The 20025-nt window shown below is 42.3% G+C and overlaps 1 protein-coding gene across 1 annotated transcript in view; it reads right to left on the minus strand.

Annotated features, from left to right (window-relative positions):
* The window catches only part of LOC134855595 (ATPase family AAA domain-containing protein 3-like), a 54282-nt gene extending 52829 nt beyond the window's left edge, over window positions 1–1453 (minus strand). Inside the window, exon 1 of the mRNA XM_063872131.1 lies at window positions 1444–1453. The gene's annotated coding sequence lies outside the window, so the exon portion shown is untranslated. The remainder of the gene's footprint in view (window positions 1–1443) is intronic.
* Between the last annotated feature and the right edge of the window lie 18572 nt (window positions 1454–20025).

Genomic DNA, 20025 nt, shown 5'->3' on the forward strand with positions numbered 1-20025 from the left:
TGTATCCGTCCAGGCGAACTATCCACCTCCCAATGTAACTTTGGTCCATTGAGTACGTTTTCAGCCAGCTCAGTGCTCTGTTGTCGACTCGCAACTTGAATGGCTCACTGCCCAGGTACGCCCTGTATTTCTCGACAAAGGTAACCACCGCGAACATCTCAGCTTTCGGTGCTCCGTACTTCATTTCCGTGTCACTCAGGACTTTGCTCCCGTACGCTATTGGTCTCAAGACTGTCTTCCCATTCCATTCTTGTTCTTGGTGGAGAATCCCAGAAATCGCGACTACCGACGCATCCGTGTCTAGCACGTACATCCCTTTCTCAGTCGGCATACCCAGTACTGGTGCCTCACATAGCTCTTTCTTTATCCTCTGGAATGACTCTTCTGCTGCGTTGTTCCACGTGAACTTCTTGCCCTTGTGTCTCATTAATTGTTGCATCGGGTATACCTTGTCTGCATAGCCTTTGATGAACTCTCTATAATAGTTAGCGAAACCCAGGAAGCTCATCAACTGGTGCTCTGTCTTCGGTGATTTCCAGGTCAGGACTGCTTCCACGGCGTCCGTATCAGGTCTGATGCCGTGCTTGTCTACCATCCAGCCCAAGTATTTTATTGAGTCCTTGAGTATCTCGCACTTTGATGGTTTACACTTTAGCCCCGACCTCTTCATGCATGCAAACACTTCGTCTAGTCTCTCAATGTGGTCTTCCAGTGTTGGCGTCGCTATTACCACGTCATCCACGTAGCACATTACCAGATTGCCATACTTCTTCGTTACGCCTATCAGCGCGTGTGCCATCAACCGCTGAAACGTGGCTGTGGCATTGCAAAGTCCAAACGGCATCCGTTTCCATTGAAACAGACCCAACTCGCAGGCAAACCCTGTCTTGTCCCTGTCCTGCTTCCTTAGTGGTACTTGCCAAAAGGCCGAGCCTAAATCAAGAGTCGTAAAAAATTTTGCATCACCTAACTTCGAGAGGCTCTCATCAATCCTAGGTATGGGATAGGCATCCTTCACCGTGACGGAGTTCAGGTATCGAAAGTCACAACAAAACCTCAACTGGTCGCCTTTCTTTTTGGCCATCACTACTCCACACGCCCACGGTGACTTGGATGGTTCTATCATGTCATACTCTAGTAACGTCTCGATCTCTTTTCTACACGCGTCCGATTTGTGTGGGGTCATGCGCCTCGCCCCCTCCCTGTGTGGTACCGCGTTTTCCTCAAGTTCTATTTCATGCTCAACGAAATTACAACACCCGATATCCGCCTTATGCCTCGAAAAAACGTCCTTGATGGCTTCGAGCTGTTCATCTTTCAGTTTGCCCCTCAAATGTTCAATCTCCGGCAGGACCGGTTTTTCATTTTGCATTTCATCTAGTGTGGGTCGCTCTGGAAAGTTCGAACAGCTCGAAAGACCATCATCCGTTTCTGACTTAAGTGATTTAATAAGACCTGAAGAATCTTTTATTTTCTGCAATCGTCTCAAGATACAAATTTTGTCCCTGTGATTGGGGCAATCAACAACTTCATTTTGTTTTGAATTCTCAATTGTTTCATATCGAGTTTTAACCGGTAAAGCATATCCCAGTTTCCTCCCTCTTTGTATCGTGATCGGTATATCAAGGGTATTCAACAAGACACTGACGCAGAGGCCGCTCTTCGTTATCGAAAATGATCTTCCTAAAACAGCAGCACTTTGACTATTAGGATTCGGAACTATGCACACTTGCTTGTTGTCACTTAGTTCATTGTATTTTTTCATCCTCAAACTTACGATTGCCGCTTCATTAGCTTTTAGCCTCACCCTCCTACTCAAGAATACCGGTGCTTTGTTTTCATTTGCCATTATTAAATTTACCGGTTTGATTGCGTACCTCCTATCCGGGTTCCGTATCCTGAACATTGCGTTATTTAAATCAATCGTTACGTCGAAATTCCTGATGAAGTCTCTGCCCAAAATGAATTGGTCAGATTCATCTAGGTTTTCTACCACGATAAAGCTCATCCACAGGTTACGTTCCCCCAAATTGAGGGCTATTATCGGCGTCCTGCCCAGCACCCGTAGGGCCCCTTTGTTTGCAGCTGACAGCCGTATTCTCGAGTCTATCAAGTCACCTTTGTCAAAGCCCATCTTCTCCCAAGTTTCGATTGGTATAACGCTCAAGACTGCTCCCGTGTCAAGCAACCCACGCAACTGAGTCTTTTTGCCACTTATATCCAGCACGTGCCCTGTCACATCCGCCTCCGTCCCGATGTGCATTGCATCTTCCTCAAGCATGGCGCAGTGTCCAATCGATCTCACTTTCAATTCTTCTTTCCCTATGTAGATTTGTCCAATTAGGTCTTCGTCACATGTTATCATCGTCTTGGTATAGATGTTAATCCCATCTATATTTAGCATCACCTCGTGTGGACCGTAAGCTTCAGTATATCTGCTATCAACACGTACCGACTTGCTGCCCCCTCTCATGAGTAGTGCTCTCAGTGCTCTAGAAGTCGTTTGTGGGCTTATACCACTCAAATAGTCTGCATACACGTCAATGTGCATTATCGTCTGGTCGCTCGGCTCGCTCAAGTTTCTGGTTACCTCGTGGCCGCCCACTGTGATTATCGACATTATCCTTGCCCCGATTTTCGATATGCCAAAAGGTTTACCTGTCACCATTTTCACAGTATTGCAATTCCCGGTCTACAGCCTCTGGTATTTGTTTCGATCCGGTTAATGCTTCGTTAAAATTCTGTCTTTCTATCTCCAGCTTTAGTCGTTGCTCTATTTCTTTCGCAGCCAGATCCTGTTTCACTTTGGCAATTGCTTCCGTCGCCGCTTTCTCATAATTTATCTCTAGAGAGTTCCCTGCCGCGGATTCTATGGCATCATTAACATGTGATACAGCTTTCACTGTCTTCGTCGGCAATTCCGTGCTTGGTGCTCCTAAGTTCCTCGATTCAAATTCGTTTTGCCTGTTCCGCTGATTCTGCACCGCCGCTAATGCCAACTTATGTTTAGGGTGACTCTGGTCCTTGACCGCTTCCCAGAACAAGGGACAATCCATTCGGAAGTGCCCCTCCTGGTTACAGAAGAAGCATCTTGCGCCTATCTTGATGATTAAGCCACTATAGTACTCGTGTTCCTCCATCTGGCTCATGTCCTCCTCATCTGGTGCATATCCTAGACTCTTCATGCCTTGTTTGTATGTTGTGCAGTCAGCCACGTGGTGATTCGCCGACCCGCAGTTCGCGCATGATCTGCGCTTGTCCATGTCATCTCTAGGTTTGTACCATGACGACCTCTGCGGTTGACTTCCCCCTTGCGTGTTCCTGTTTTCTGAATACGAGTATTTCTTGGGTTTCATCAGCATGTATTCCCTTGATTTCTGTCTCATTTCTTCTGGGGTTGGTGCGCTGTCTTTCGACAATGTGTAGTGTGTTGCTAACATTGTCCTTAAGTCGTCACTTTTTACCCCATCAATGAACTTCGAGGCAATGCTAAAGTTTTTTCTGTTTGTCGACTCCTCTGGGTCACTCCTTCTTCTCAAGCTCTCGAGATCATCTAGGAACCGATCTATTGACTCGTCGTCCCTCTGCCTTCTCTTTTCAAATCGCATCATCGCTTGGTGACCCTTCATGCCTGACCCGAATCGATTCAGCAATATCTCGAAGATCTTGTCCGCGGTATCGCGTTCTTCTTCTTTCTTCGCAACCACGCATTTTAATGCTGTGCCTTCTAAATTGCTGAGTATGACTGTGCATGCTTGTCTTTCATCGTTCAAGTTGTCTTGCTCTAGATGTAATCTCATCACTTCCACCCACGTGTCAATGCATCCATCTGAGTCGTCTTTGAATTCTTTTGGCTTCTTGAATGTTTTTCTTGATTTCCCATCTCTCCTACCGCTCGAGTTAGTGTTCCTCGTGGCGAAGGCCTCTAGAGTCCTGTTCATCATCTCCCAAGTGTTTGCCCATGTCATAGCATCCGGACCTGCATTGCTGTTAGCTGTTGAGTCCCCCGGACCAGTCGTTGTACTTGACATTCCATTCTTCATGATTGTTTTAGCAGCTGTTGGTGCTATGCTCACCGTATCCCGGGTTAAGGGCAACGGTGTCGATTGCCGTTTGTTCCTTTGTGGTTCCACAAAGTCAACTCTGGTGCCTTGCGTGCGATCTGCTGCCGGTCTTTCTTGTGAGGTAGAATTACTCAAGATTGCATCCAATTTCGCCTGTATTGCACACGAACTCTCGGCCTGATTTTTGCTCATTGTGTCCATTCTCTTTTCCAGGCTACCTAATTGGCTGTTGACATCATCATATCGGTTTTTTAACTGTTGCAAATCTTTTTTGATGTTCTTATCTCGTTCTTCATTGGTGGTTTCTACATTATCTGACATCTCCGTGAGTCTCTCTTCTGTTGCCTTGGCCAGGTTAAAATAACTATCCAGATACTCGTTTTTGTTGTATCTTAATTCTTTTCTTATCACTTCTCTGTCCTCTTCGCTGTGCTTCAGCTTTTTGTCGATCTGATTCAGTTTCGCCATCAAGTCGCCTAGCTCAAGAGTAGCCTCTTCATGGTCAGCCGTCGGTCTTTCTTCGGCCGTCGCTTCTGCTCTAGTTTGTTCCTCTCTCGGATTGGCTTCTGTCGTCTTCGTGCTTACTGTTCCAAATGTTCGTGCTCTTTCAGCTTTTGGTTCTTCAGTCACGTTCTCTTTCGTTTTTATTCCGACCATCATCGCCAACCTTTCTGTAAAAGATGTCTTTTTTACTTGAGAGTCTTCTTTCACCGTTTCTTCGGTGTTGCCTATTGCATCTTCCACGTTGTCTATTGGTGAGAATTCTATGGGTTTCGAGTTTGGTTCTTCTGCATTGCGCATTGGAGTTGACTCCGTCGCTATTTTCCTTGTTTCATCAACACTTTGATCAGGTGTCTCTAGATCAATCTCGATGGTGGGTTCTACTCGTTCCCCTTCCATGCCCTCTCTTGCTCTCTCCGTTGTACTCCTTGTGCTGACCATGTTAACTGAAAAGTTCTTCCTTGTTATCTTTGGGCCCATTGATGTTGTTTTGCGTAGCGACGAATTATACTTTGCTTCGGTAGGTCTTTTTTCAGCTACCGGTACCCTGCTCCGCCTCATTATTTCTATTTACAATTGTTCTTATTTACAATTTTACTATATACACAATCCTATTCTAAGAATAAAATCTTTCGAGAAAAAAAAATTTCTTAAAAAAAAAAATGTATACAACGTGGTGAAAACCTTGTTTCAGTTCTCTTTATTAACTTTTCGAGAAACTTTCCTTATTTGTGGTCTCAACCGTACCTGGTTCCAATTAGTCTTGTTCTATCTTAATTCTGTCTTAAAACACTTCTTGTAATTTTACTTCAATTTTTATACTGTCCCAAGACTTCCAATTGCCGTCCCTACTCTTCTTTGTACCGTCCCAGGCTTCTTTCTCCTGTCCCAAGACTGTTCGGTACCGTCCCAGTACTTTCCGGCAGTGTCCCAAGACTCTTGTCCAAGACTACTGTCCCAAGGCCAGTGTCCCAAGACTACTGTCCCAAGACTAGTGTCCCAAGACTAGTGTCCCAAGACTAGTGTCCCAAGACTACTGTCCCAAGACTAGTGTCCCAAGACTAGTGTCCCAAGACTACTGTCCCAAGACTAGTGTCCCAAGACTACTGTCCCAAGACTCCCGTCCCAAGACCCTGTCTCAAGACCCTTGTCCCAAGACCCTTGTCCCAAGACCCTGTCCCAAGACCCTGTCCCAAGACCCTGTCCCAAGACCCTCGTCCCAAGACCTTGTCCCAAGACCTTGTCCCAAGACCCTGTCCCAAGACCTTGTCCCAAGACCCTGTCCCAAGACCTTGTCCCAAGACCCTGTCCCAAGACCCTGTCCCAAGACCCTTGTCCCAAGACCTTGTCCCAAGACCCCGTCCCAAGACCTTGTCCCAAGACCCTGTCCCAAGACCTTGTCCCAAGACCCTGTCCCAAGACCCTTGTCCCAAGACCCTGTCCCAAGACCCTGTCCCAAGACCACTGTCCCAAGACTGTACTGTCCCAAGACTGTCCCCAGACTGCTCTGTCCTAAGACTTCTTCGGCACTGTCCCAAGACTGTTGACAAGTGTCTGGGTGGTGGGACTTCTTTCCTCTTCGTTATGGGGACTTATTGATTCGCCGTACCTTGTACCACCACTCAAGCTCTAGTAAAATTTTCCCAAAATCCTCTCTTAAAAGCCAAATGCTGACCCCCCTTTTTCTTATTTCTCTTTTTGGCTACCTCTATTTCAATGTTCCAAGTAACTTGAGACCAAAACCTGTGCGCAGGTATCTTGTGATCACCTGTTCGTACAAAATTTTAACACAAATCCTCACCAAAATGCAACAAAAATCTAAGCAAGAAAAAGTAATAAAATCAGAAAGATGAGCCCACCTAAAATTCAAAGGTGACAAATGTCTACCTTCTATCGAAAAAAATGTCTGGTACCTAATTGCCACGCGTTTCCTTCCCCCCTGCTAGCGATCTTATTGGGTATTACAAAAACTGTCTATGTCACTTCCCCCCTACCAATCCGACCAGGGTACCTTCCTTAACTCGAGTTCAAATTTCGATTTCCACCTAATATTACCAACGCGTGTTAATGTCTAATGTAACTAAGTCAACGATGTCGACAAATTAGTTACTCTAATTTCCCTCCTTTTTACAATTTACAACCGCCAACCTCTAACTTAACCAGCCCCCCTTCTAACCTCCCCCCTTTTTAGCCCCCCTTCTTAAGCCTAAAATTACCTTAAGCGCCGGGTGCTAAACCTCTCAAGAGAAAACCGTAGACCTGTCTCCAGGCCTGCTCAAGTAAAAACGTTCCTCAAAACCGGGGGATGTCGCTTATCCTATTTTACACTTATCTCCTATAATGTAATGTGGATTTTAACGATACCCGTTCTGCCCACCTTGAGAACTCGAGAATTGCCAAATCCTTCTTGGCTGCTTTCCCACTCGACTGGTCACCTGTTCCAGTCCAGTCTCCTATTGGTTCAGCTCAAGTGTCCCTGAACCACTTTCCCACTCGGCTGGTCACCTCTTCCAGTCAAGTCTCCTATTGGTTCAGCTCAAGTGTCCCTGAACCACTTTCCCACTCGGCTGGTCACCTCTTCCAGTGAAGTCTCCTATTGGTCCAGCTAAGTTCCAAGCTATCTGAAAACCCTTGACAATGCCCCACACTCGGGCACTTTATTCAGTTTACTGGTTTAAATTGCTAGGTTGATCGAAACGATCGAACTTGTAAAACAGTATGGGTATACTATTTAATTAATATAAAGGTTTGATCCAACTAATCTGGTGTCAAAGTCACTGTCTTTTTTCGTTTTATGGTTTTTGTTCCTTTTTCTATTCTTTTTTGGTTTTTGTTTTGCTTTTTGTCTTTTTGCTCGTGTTTTTGTCCCCCTAGTTGCCCTCCTTTACTCGGTTAGCTAAGCCTCGTTCGGAGAGCGTACCAGGAAGTTTTCTCGAGTTTTCTTAAAAAGCTATCACGGTACAACCGGAAGGTTTGCACGTTCCCGTCGAACCGTACCGCCGGTACTCTAGAATGGGCATTCAGCCCGAAGCTGTCTCAAGTGGATTCGACTCCGTAGTCTTGATGTCGTAAACACCCAGGAGCGCCATAAAAACACTATGTAACATTCGTCTACTGCAGTCACACATGAGGCTTAAGAAAAATAGGCCCTATAACCACTGGCTCAAGGGTCAGGGACACCATCTCTTGTGTTTTTCTACCTCAAGAACGGTCGGAGCCAGTTCGGTTCGTTTGTGACATGAGACTACGACCCGTTACAGCTTAAAGGCTACTACTAAAATATCCCCCCACTCTAGAATTAGAAACGTCCCCATACTTAGGTCTCTAGATACCCAAAATACATGAACGCCGTTAAAAGCCGGGTTGGAACAATCCGTTAATTACTTTTTATTAGACAGTGGAACTTTGATCCATTTCAGTTGGATCAACCTAAAACTCGCCTTACCTCAACATAACAATTATAAAACACACTCTAGAAATTTAAATTAGTACTCACATTGTAGCACTCTCAAGAACCAGGAAGTAAATAAGTCGGTAAGCAACTCAAGAATCAATAAAGTAACTAAGATGAGTTTAATGTTAGTCAGTTTCAATAACAAAACAAGTTTTTTACTCTAGACTGTGAGTTCTCGTGAACCATTGGGACACTCTAGCTGTCCACCTTTCCACCTAAGGTTCACTCTGGTCCAGTTAATAATAGTACTCCAATCACAACAATCCAGTTCGTGGGAATGCGCTCGTCTCTGTTTTAGATGGGACAGCTCTACTCTCGATTATTATTGCTACTGAAATTGCGAATAGCAATTTCCCACTGATTTTTCTAGCAACTTTCCCGCGATTGTCACTCAATCGTTCTGACTTCTCTTTTCTGATTTTCAGTTATCGCGAGAAAATCGTGCATGACAGGTTCCATTCGAAATTTTGAAAAATTAAATTTCACTCCAAAATTAAGTGTTTCTTGCTTCTCTCAAGGTCAAACTTCCAAATATGACCGACTGGCACATACCCGACTGTTTGCCTTTTGCAACAGTCGCCTACTTAAGTCACATATGAGGCCTAGAGAAATAGGCCCTATAACCATTGGCTCAAGAGTTGTTGTGATAAACTTATTAAATAGTCTTTTTCATATTAAATATCTGGTGCTACGATGAGGTCAAGATTGGCCTCTAAAAGTCCAGAGTGTTGCACTATGTGTTCCAAGTCAGTGGGGGAGAACTGGCTGATGTGCGAGGGCTGCGAAAAGTGGACGCATAGCTCGTGTATGGGATACTCTCATGATATCTTCTGGAGAGGACCGCAAATGTAGTTTCTGTGCAATGGGAGCCTTAGTGATGATATTCGTCTAAAACCTACTGTGGTTGTGGGCGAGCTGTCGAAAGGCATTGAGGACATCAAAGAGTCACTGGAGATCATAAAATCTCGGCCTACGTGCAATCCTTCCCCTCCCCAACTGGAATATAAGTATTCTAGTTTCGTTAAATCTAGTTCCGATATATCTCAAGAATTGCGATTTGGTGGTCTGCCGGAAATTAGCATGGGTACTAACAGCAAAAGTGATAAATCGAATATTTTTGAGCATGATGAAAAAATGATAAGCGATACGATGAAATTTCTTGGTGCAAATGCTTCAACGCAACTAATAAAAGACCCAGACAAATTTTGGTGAAAATTCGAAATGTTATTACGGTAGATAGATCATTTGCGCGTGCAAAAATGTTGACAAATTACGAAACAAACATCAAGCGAAACGAATATTCAGTTTTTCTATCAAAATACTTAAATAAAGAGGACCAAGAAAGGGAACAAAACTTGTTAAAGAAAAGACGCGAACAACTCGAAAGCGGAAACGAAGCAAAGGATATAATAATAAGAAATAACATAATATAACTGAAAAACCAAGCAGTAAATTGCACTGAATGTCTACCAAACAAAACCGAAGAATTAATAGCATTATGTTACAATGTAGGAAGTTTATTCAAACCAGAAAGAAGACAAATTTTTCGAAGAGTATAATTTTAAAGAAATTTGACATTATTTGCATGTCTGAAACATGGCTTACAAATGACAACCGCGACTCCGAGATCTTTCTTGGAAATTACAACTGTTTTCTATCAAACAGAAGATCTTCTCTGCAATCAACATCTCACGGTAGAACAATAATTGGCGTTAAGTCAGGCCTAATGTCAGAACCTGCAAATTTTAGTTTAAATATCAACGGAGCGGCAGTAGCATGCTTTATTAAGCTAGATAAACGGAAATTGCTTGTTGTCTCTTGTTATCTACCGCCTGCAAATAGCAAATATGCTCTGAAAACAAATGAAATAAATAACTTTTAAAGACACAAGTAAATTGCAGAAGAACTATGATTTGTTTATTCATGGTGACTTCAATTAACCCTCAAAAAATTGGTGCAACATTTCATCAATTAAAGAAACCGAAATATCATTTTTGGATGGAATAGAGAATCTTGAAATTCATCAAAATGTTAAGTTTAAAACTGTCACAACTGGTACTCTCGATTTGATCTTCACCAGCAATAAAATCCATGTAACAGATGTTCATACTTTAGACAGTAACGAGAAATTGGGAAATTTTCAAACCATTATCCGGTCGAAATCTCTTTCAACTTACAGTAATCGGATCTTACGCGTCGTAAGTTTACTAAAGAGTCCATACTTAGCTATTGCAAAGGTGATTACGATTTGCTCAAGGAGCAAATACTAGAAAACTCTTTTGACACTTACTGTTGGTCAAAAGTAAATGTGATACTAAATCATTGTTATAACTGGTTATCGACGCTTATTGAAAAATTTATTCCAAAGCGCACTAAACATAGATCATCCTTGCCGCCATGGATAAGTCAATCGACTTCGAGTCTTATTAAACGTTTAAATACAGCTCGAAAGAAAAATACCTACTCTCATCCAAAAATTTTGCACTTAATTGAATAGACAGAAACGAACGCCGAAATGGGCATAGCCGTTTATGAACAGTCTCTTGCGTCAGAGCAATCAACGGGAAAATTTTTTAAATACTTTAAAGTTTTTCTTAAGTCAAGCTTACCAAGTACACTGAAGTACAAAAATGAGACCGCCAATACCGATCCATTAAAGGCAGAATTATTTTCGAAATTTTCCGCGTCTGTGTACATTGAATCGTGTACGTTCTTAGAACCACCCGAACCTGATTACAGTCCTTGATACAATTAGTTTTACTCAGCTCAAGATACGTGAAATTTGTCAATCGTTGAACACGAATAAAAGTAAAGGCCCCGACGATTTACCAACAGTACTGTTCTTTAAAAGACAAGCAACTCTATCTCATTCTATCTATCAAATGTTTTCTAAAATTATTCAAACTAGGCGTTTTCCAGACTACTGGAAAGCAGCTATAATCGACCCAATTCATAAAAAAGAAGATAAAAGTGACATTGAAAATTAACGACCCGTAAAAGCACCCAGGAGCGCCATAAAAACACTATGTAACAGTCGCCTACTTAAGTCACACATGAGGTTAAAGAAAAATAGGCCCTATAATTATTGGCTCAAGAGTCAGGGACACTATCTCTTGTGTTTTCTACCTCAAGCGGACGGAGCCAATTCGGTTCACTTGCGACATGATACCAAAACCCGCGTTACAGCTTCGAGGCCACTACCAAAATACTCCCACTCTAGAAAATAAGAACGCCCCCATACTCAGGTCTCAAAATACCTAAAATACACGAACGCCGTTAAAAACAGGGTGGGATCTATATATATAGTTATTTTTCATTAGATAGTGGACCTTTGATCCATTTCAGATGGATCAAACCAAAAACTCTCCCTAACTCAACATAACAAAATAAAACCCACTCAATAAAACTAAATTAGGTACTCACATACCGACACGACCTCTGGAAATGAGTAAAAAAACTATAAAGCAACTCTAGAATTGATTGGGTAATTAAGTTTAACTCGAGAAATTTTAAATAAGTAAGTTTTAACTCAAGAAACAAGTTTTTGATCTGGACCATTGGGCAGCTTCAGCTGTCCACCTTTCCACCGAAAGTTCACTCTGGTCCACTCTAGTTTATTTCCTCTCCACTCTTGATCACTTTCAGTCTTCTGCCAAGAATAAGACAGCTCTACTCTCGTTCGAATCATATATTGGAAATTAAGAATAGAAATTTCCAGCTACTATTTTTGACTACTTTCCCGCGATTGTAATTCGAATCTTCTGATCTTATTTTTCTGATATTTTCAGTTGTCGCGAGAAACTTGAGCATGACATGCTCAACTCGAACTTTTGAAAATTTGCATTTCACGCCAAAATCAAGACTAAACGTTTTCTCAAGGTCAAATTTCCAAATATGACCGACTGGCACATACTCCCCGGACTCAAGGAGGTCGATGTCCTCATCGCGTGTCGTCGTCTGTCAGTGAGCCCCCAGAATGTTAAGTGCGTCTCAAGATACAGTACCAATGGTCATTTACAGAAGTTTGGAGCAGATTTAACTTTATCTACACCCCAAAATTCACAAACATGATAATTGTCACATTATCGCAAAACAGCATTCAAAATCTACATACACCTGCACCCTGAATTTCCGCTTTGCAAGCTAATGATTAAAATTTATTTTGTTTTACCCATTCAGAATATTGTCGTGCAGCTTTCTGATTCATCTAGTAGTTATAAAATACTAGTAACAATAATTTTTTATAAAATTTTTTTTTCCGTGCCTTCAGATTTCATCTGAAATCACACTCTCACGACTCAAGAACCAATTTCCGAACATCGTCTTCAAATCGTGCCCCTTGTCTTCGAGGTACTTGGTCCTGACACACTCGACATCGTAATCTGCCTTGCCAGTTCTTCTTCGTCATCGGAACTGATTACGATCTCTTCCCATGCCTTCAGCTGCTCGTAGGCCCGCTTCCACTCCCTTTGCTCTTATAGTCTTTTCGCCTGATTCAGCAGACCCTTTGCTTTAGATTCCTGATTCATGCAAAAAGAATTGTGCAAACTCAGGCTCACGTTCTTTGCCAAGTCCTCCTGCAATATCGATTCTCTCGCTTTGGTGTTATCTCGAGACCTTCTACTAACTCTTTTCCAACCCCTGGTTATCGCATTGCGATGGGTTAGCAAGGGTCTCTTCAAAACTTCCGGCCCTATCTCGGCCAGGAACTGTCAATACTCTTTCTGGTGCTTCTTCATGTAGTCCTTTGTCCCCGTGTACAACCAAGGCGTCAACGTCGCTCGAAACCATGGGAAGAATCTTATGCGACTCCTCACGTGCCTCACCTCCATGGGTATAGAGAATACTTTGCACGCAGTCTCAAACCACTCAACCTCCGGTTGTAGTCAATGGCATGTAATGATTTCGCTGTTGGTGCCCACGACTCTCGATATTTCGTCACGTTTTCCTCGATCCACAGCAACGCCAGCATCGAGCTCACCACGAAAAGGGTGACCTTCTGCTGATGGTCAGGTAACCCGACTGACCGAATTTCTTCCACATCCCATATCAAGCAGAGGTTCGAATGCTCCGGATACCATACTGTCTGTGCCAGGCAGTGGCATGGGCATTCTTCATGCGTCAGACTGATACTCCGGAGATTGCGTTCTCCCGAAGCTTCCACCAGAGGTTCAAACTCCATCATTTTCTCATGTGTCACGTCATTTTCTTCCATGGCTGGGGCACTATTCATCGCTTTCCCGATCGTGTTCTGTCTCTCGAAATCACTCGTGTTTTCGCTTTCTAAGCTCAAGAGTTCCCCCCAGATCTCACTCAAGTTCTCTCTTTGATTCCCTGGCACAGCTCCCAGGATCTTTTTCAACAGTCTATGTGAGTGATGCGACATTCGAGCCTGTCGTACACTTTTGGGTATCGAGAAGGCTTTGTCAATTACTACCCTCTGACTGGATGCCTTCACCATCGCCATGTGTAATGGGAAGTGGCTTCCACGCAGATTGGCCATTACCGATCCCACCAAAGATTTCGCACTCATTGGCAAACTGTAGGCTTCATTCAGGGGAAACCCCATCTCCGCCTCAAGACCAATCTTCCATCCTCTGATGTGCTTCGGGACCATTTGTAACACTCCAGGCCATGACTCCACGCTCAACGCCGTCACCAATTGGTGTTCGGATTCTAGCATCTCCAGTAATTGCAAGCTGCATCTCCTGGAGAAGAATCCCAATGCCGTCGCTATGTTCACAGTGGTGCTCGCATAGCATTCAGCCACTATCTGCACCTCAATTTGTTCTTTCTCCGTGATGTCATCAAACCACGTGATAGTTCCTCCTTCTGAAAAGATTCCATTCTGACGCTGGATCGTCCGTCACAAGAACGCTCTCCACCTCCACACACTAGGTCCAGACAATTACCCGGTCCCATCTTCTTCACTAACTTATCCAGCTTGCTCGTTGTTTCCTCCGATTCCTTTCGATGAGGTAGGATTAGTTTGTGCACCACGTTCAGATTCCCCAAGTCCTCATCTTTTGCTGGTGACAGTCTCACTTGCTCTGCGACTTCTTCAATCAAACTCGCGTGGGGATGTGGGCACCAATAGGGTCTCAACTAGTTCCAAACAGTCCCCAAATTTGTAATCAACATGTCGTTTCCATTTCCCATCTTTAGTTCTACCCTCTTATTCGAGCGCGGCACGCTGATCACCTCTGGTATCTTCTCAAGTAACAGACCTAGGCTTGGCCTTTCCCTTTCCGTCAGGTCAATCTCAATGATTTTCTCCGTTCAGAAATTTAACAATTCCGCCACCTCAAAATTCATGTTGGCGTTTCCGGCCTCCGAACCAAGAAAGGGTTATAAGCTATTCCCATCACTCAAGACACATTTTGATATTCTCCCCGTTTTGTGGGCTTCGCATAGTCTTCTGCTCGAGCCAAACTATGATGTAAGTCATGCCCCTCCTCAAATTTCTGGTTGTAGAACCTTCGTATTTTATCAAGCTTCCTGTCATACTGGAGGGTATGATGTTCTAATACTTGAATCCGAATGGATCGATAAACCTTAATTCTAAGTCGGAGCGAAAGAAACGACTAGTTGACAGACAACATTAATTCAACTCTCTTTTCCTATTGCAGCTAGAGTTCGTTCTCTCTGTCTACCAAGGTCAAGTGACCAGCCATCTAGTCGTTAAACATAAGATTCTAAATAATATAAATAACATACATATAAGGTTAGTTTGTCGATCCAGACCGGATGACATTCGCCCTTGACAACAAAAATTTATAAACTATTGTTTTGTAAATTGAGTTTTAAAGTCCCCTTATTATTATTATTATTATTATTATTTTAATGGATTTAGTGATAAATCACAAGGGGTTTCCCCCAAAGGTATTTCTGTTAAAAACGAGTCTACAGTTGTTTCGATTGCAGTCACAAAAGGTAACCTAGGAGCAAGAATTGCTTTCATTGTAAAACGCATGCAAGTATTCCCAGAACCATTTCAACAAGTCCGATTTCAGGGTGGAGGAGAAAATATCAATGTCCTCAGGCAAGCGATTTGCTGTTCTAGTAGCTTGGAAACAAAAATTTTGCTCACATAAACTTTTCAAGGGCCTAATGCTGGTAAAACTGACTATAGGACCATGTCGCAATACTCGAGGTCTCGTTTGGGTAGGTTCTTGCAGAGAAAACCCTTGCGAAGGCCCTTCCCGTGAGTCCTGAGGTGAATGGAAGAATTGAATATGCTCGCTGAAGTTGTAATCGAAGTAATCAGTCACAATTTTCCGCAGAAAAAAAAAGGTGTTCAGTTGGATGTAATAAGCAACTGGAAGAATGTTTAGGAAGGTTAGAGCACTGGTGTAGCTCATGTGAGGGAGACACCACTTACAGAATTTTTTCTGTACGTTCTCTAGAACTGATATGTTTGTCTTAGATAAGGCGCAACAATTTGATCCAAACAGCAAGGATGGAACAACCATGCTTTTGTAGAGGTTGAGTTTGCTGTAAAATGGCAGACTCGACGTGTTTCTTTTGAGCATGTGGAAAACTTTGATGGATTTTGCGGCAACTGCTTTGAAATGATTGTTCCATTTAAGATCGCTACGAACAAGAATACCAAGATCTTTTTGAACATCTGTTCGAGGAATCACTTCGCCGTTGAAGTTATATGCAGTATCGTTGTTTTTACCAAAATGGATGTGAGTACATTTTGCGACGTTGAAGGGCATTTTATTAGCAACACTCCAATTATAAATTAGAGAAAGTTCAGACTGGAAAGAAGTCGAACTGTTAGTCCGAATAAACTTGGAGTCGTCAGCTAGTAAAAGAGGCTTCGAGTCAGCGCACGTTGATGGCAAGTCATTAATGAAAAACAGGAATAGTAAAGCTCCAAGTACTGATCCTTGCGGAACCCCGCTAGTTACTTCAATTTAGCCAGATATTTTGTCTCCTACTTTAATTCTCTGAGAGCGGTTGTTCAAATATGATTTGATCAATTTGAGAAACTTTCCACGTACACCATATTGAAAAAGTTTGAATAACAATATCCCGTGGTCCACTTTATCGAACGCTTTCTCAAAATCGGTGTAAATAACATCAATGGAATTTTCATACTCAATTTTTTTGTAAAGGTGATCGAGATATATCAAAAGTTGAATTTCGACAGATCTTCCTTTCCGAAAACCAAATTGTGCATTGTGTATCAAGGGCTTGAAATGATTGTATAGACTTCGAAACATGCATCGTTCGAGGATCTTGCAAGATATATCAAGAAGAGAAATGGGTCTATAGTTGGTTACATTTCGCTTGTCACCTTTCTTGTGAATTGGTGTTACTATTGCGGTTTTCCATTGCTGTGGGAAGACACATGTCTGTTTGATATTATTGAAAATTTGACTCAGGGAGTGGCATAGTGCACTGGCGACATTTTTGAACAGCGCTGGGGGTAGATTGTCGGGTCCACGTGACTTAGTTACGTTGAGGTCAAGGCAAATATCAAGAATAGATTCTTCCGAAGTATCAAAGGTATCAATGATTTGATATTCGTGCGCTAAAAATCGGTTGCTTTGAATTGAGTCCTCATCATCTAATGATGATGATAAGATGAACACGCTAGAGAAGAAGGAAGCAAATAGATCAGCCTTAGACTGATCTGAGTAAGCACATAGTTTATCTAGATAAACGTATGACGGTATGGTCGTTGTCTTAAATGTTCGAAAATACTTGAAAAGCTGATTTTTACTCCTGTTGCTGGCTAGTTCATTCTCATAGTTTTCCTTGTCTTTTCCTGTCAAGACTGTAACCTTTTCATTCTGTTTAGTAGTTTTCGGATTCGATCGACCAAACTTTTTCTCAAAAGTATGCAAACGCTTTATCTCGTTCGATGTTGAGGATGTGATCCATGGAGGCAGCTCACTGCGGTGCTTCGTTCGAATGGGGACAGTTTTGGAGATTATATGCTGTAACCAGTCATACCATTCCGAGAGTAAAACATTAGGGTTTGACCAACAGTGACCTGTGAAGGGATTTCGCGATATCTGGAGCCTCATAGCTTCATAATTAGCTTTGGTGTAGCTGAAAACTTTTCCGGGTGTTGTACGCTTAGGCGAGTAAAGAACTGAAGATATAACAAAGGCGACAGGTATATGATCTGACAATTTACTAATGTTGTCTGTTACAGGTTTGATGTCAAGAACATCTGTGCTAGGCGACACCAAAACCAAATCTAACGTTTTTTCACGTGTTGTAGGAAACTGAACAGATTGGGTGAGATTTAGTTTTTCAATGCCAGTAATGAATCTTTGTTCGTCGGGAAATGTAGAAGAATAATCACGCCAGTCAATATCAAAGTTGAAGTCCCCACATATAACCACGTTTGAATATAAAGGGAAGACACTTTCAAGATAAATAAAGAAGTGTTCAAGAAATTGGTGGTCTATAGCAAAGGGACTTGTCCTAGGAGGAAAGTAACAACAAACAAATAGCAAGGTTTCAGAAGTGGACGAGACTGTACAAGCTGTGCAATGGTGGACTATTTCATCAGGAAGGCGAACTGGTTCCGAACTATGTTCATTTTTTATTCCAATGAGAGTGTCGCCATGACTGGAGTGACCATGATCGTTCATTTCACGGTCGATTCGGTAAATATTGTATTGATTAAGAAATAGTTCAGAGTCACTTATCTCAGATGTTAGCCAGGTTTCGGTTAGGCATATAACGTCATGATTGCTCTTGAGAATATAATTTGCGAAAGAAGTTCTACGATTTTTATTAATGAGGCTTCGTGTATTAAAGCATAAGGCGGATAACGGGTGGGTGTTGGAGGTGGTGTCAGATAGTCAGTCTTCTAACTGAACTTTCACTCCATTCTTGAAGAGCTCGCGATTTTTAATTTTCAGGTCTTTGGGTTTAACATTTTCGTTGTCGATGAGAAATCTGCGTTTTTCTAATAGCTTTTTCTTAATCTTGATTTCATCTGGTTTCAGGGATTTTGACAGGTAAACTTTGTATACTTTTTGGTTGTAAGTATTGGAGTAGTCTTTTAAGTGGGTTGCTCTTGATAATAATCTTTCAGATATTAACTCGTTTTTAAATTTGACGATAATTGTCCTTGGTCGAGTGCTTTCAGGCTTGAATGGTCCAAGTAGCTTAATTGAAACAACAGGTTCATTAGTATCAATTCCTAGATGGGTTAAGACGCCATTTACATTGGTAACTTCATGTTCAAAATATCCGATCTTTGAGCTTTGTTATCACTTGCAGAGATGAATTCAGGGATACCACTAAAACGGAGTTCTTTTGCGTATTCAACACCATTTTTGTTTAGCAAAACATCAGAATATGACTTAGCTTGGGGATTTGAAGATGATTGGCCGGAAGAATCCAGTTCGGGGCGACGTGCAGAGTTGTTGGTAAGTGACTCTTTCAACTCCTTCAAGTCTGTCTTGAGAGATGTGCTTTCGTCGAATCTTGATAACGTCTGACGGTGCTGGGACAACAACTCTTTGAACAAGCAAATGATAGAATCCTTCTTGGTTTTCGTGAGATATTTATTTATTTCATCGTCTGGGGACCCCATCAGTTGATCAATAGTTGGGTAGTAACCATCGATCGAAACCAACCTCACGCGCTGCTGGGGAGCAGCATCAACTTCGGACATCACAATATGAAAAATCTATTTAACAAGTTTATCACAACAATTAGGCTAACTTGTTCTTAGGACTGATAGTTTGAGTTTTATAGTCCCGGTAGGACTTTTTGGCATTATTTTTTCAGTTTGTGTATTTTTCTTGGCAGTTTCTTCTCCCTGGCTTTCGTGTTCCTCCTCGTCGTCATTCTTATTGTTTTCCGCTCCACCTTCTTGGCAAATTTTTGTGTTGATCAATAAAATATCGTTATTCGTGTCGGTTGGTTCATCTTCAATTTGTGGCGAAATTAAATTAACAACTTCAGTTTGATTGGTCATGCTTTTCGGACTAATTGCTTCTATGAGTTGGATGCATGCTTTGAATTGGGGAGTTTTTTCAGTAGAGCCATTTCCTGAATTAGAGGTTTTAGGCTGGGATAAGCGTTTTCTTGTCTATCCGGTGGTGAATCGATTTGAAATCTACTTGGTTGTTTTGTTTCTTCGTTTTTCTTATCTTCGATCGCGTTAATAGGCACTGGGTTTCCAAAAGCATGCGAAAGCACCGATTTGCCGTTTCGTGTTGCTTTCCTCAATGGTTCCGGTGCATTCGTTGGATGAGTTTGTTTTTTGTTTTGCCGCTTTGGTGATGGGGCAATGTCTTCAGAGGAATCCGATGATTGATCGTCCTCTTCGTGTTTGTCAGAGCTTGGTGTTGCTGTTTCATTGGCTTGCGAATTCCAACCAGGAATTTCTACTTGGAGACTCATCCCACTTTCTTGTTTGTAATTTCCTTGTGGCTCGCCCGTCGGTCCGTTTCCCCGTTGCTTTTGTTTTTCTTTTTGCTGAACTATCGGATTTTCCTTGTACGGGCTTTCTTTCCTTTTGTGGTGTTGGCGAGCGGTAGGATTCTCGATGTCTAAAAAACGTAGGCAAGGTCCTGATCTCCGTGCGGACTTATAAGCAACGTAATCACTGAGGCGAGACTGTCTGCATGGTCCGTATATTAAAGGGTTCGTTACAAAAGCAAAACCACTATTTCTTAAAAATCTTGGTTGTTTTCCGAATGTTTGAACCCAAGCAGTGTGTGGGGTATATGTAAGTATTTTTCCGTCTATGGTTTTATATTTCTGTTCGAACGTTCTCGGATCCTTTACCTTGGTCGCTATTCTTATTGTTTTTCGTGCTACCTGATCTATCCGTTTTTTCGTGTTTTTGTCTACCGTTGTTTGTAACCCTTTATACCTTACGTTCAACTTATTTTTGACTATTTCTATAGCTTTAGATTTTGCACCTGTGTCTTTCTGTTGTGTTGTTACGTCCGAGTTTGTCAATTCCAGTGGCATTTGTGGCTTTTGGTCTCGTTTGTTGATGGATCCTTCGTCTTCCGA

Source organism: Symsagittifera roscoffensis, chromosome 10 (assembly GCF_963678635.1).
Source record: "Symsagittifera roscoffensis chromosome 10, txSymRosc1.1, whole genome shotgun sequence".
Classification (NCBI taxonomy): Eukaryota; Metazoa; Xenacoelomorpha; order Acoela; family Convolutidae; genus Symsagittifera; species Symsagittifera roscoffensis.